We start from the raw sequence: 476 nt of genomic DNA, 5'->3' as shown, positions 1-476 counted from the left end.
ACGCTGTCGAAGCCGGGTCTGATCATCATGAGACCTGTAAATTAAAAGAAAATATTTAATAAATATAGAAATATAAAAATTAAATTTTTTTTTTAAAATCCCAAATAATAGTTTTTAATCACAAAAAAAGTTTTATAGATATTAAAAATGTTTAATAAATATATAAAAATAGTTCTAATAAACAAAAAATAGTTTTAATAAATAAAAAATAGTTTAATAATTACAAAAAATAGTTTTAATAATAATAAAAATGTTTAATAAAAATACAAATTTATATAATATAAATATATATATATATATATATATTTTTTAAAAATAAATCCCAAATAATAGTTTTTAATCACAAAAAATTAGATATTAAATATTTTTAATAAATATATAAAAATAGGTCTAATAAACAAAAAATAGTTTAAATAAATAAAAAATAGTTTAATAATTACAAAAAATAGTTTTAACAATATTAAAAATCCCAAATA

At 12.6% G+C, this 476-nt stretch overlaps 1 protein-coding gene across 1 annotated transcript in view; it reads left to right on the top strand.

Moving 5' to 3' along the window:
* LOC106344794 overlaps positions 1–476 on the top strand; it is an 8,442-nt gene that overhangs the window by 2,558 nt on the left and 5,408 nt on the right. The window lies entirely within an intron of this gene.

Source organism: Brassica oleracea, chromosome C5 (assembly GCF_000695525.1).
Source record: "Brassica oleracea var. oleracea cultivar TO1000 chromosome C5, BOL, whole genome shotgun sequence".
NCBI lineage: Eukaryota > Viridiplantae > Streptophyta > Magnoliopsida > Brassicales > Brassicaceae > Brassica > Brassica oleracea.
The sequence above is the reverse complement of the archived record's forward strand: the minus strand, read 5'-3'. Positions and strand labels throughout refer to the sequence as shown.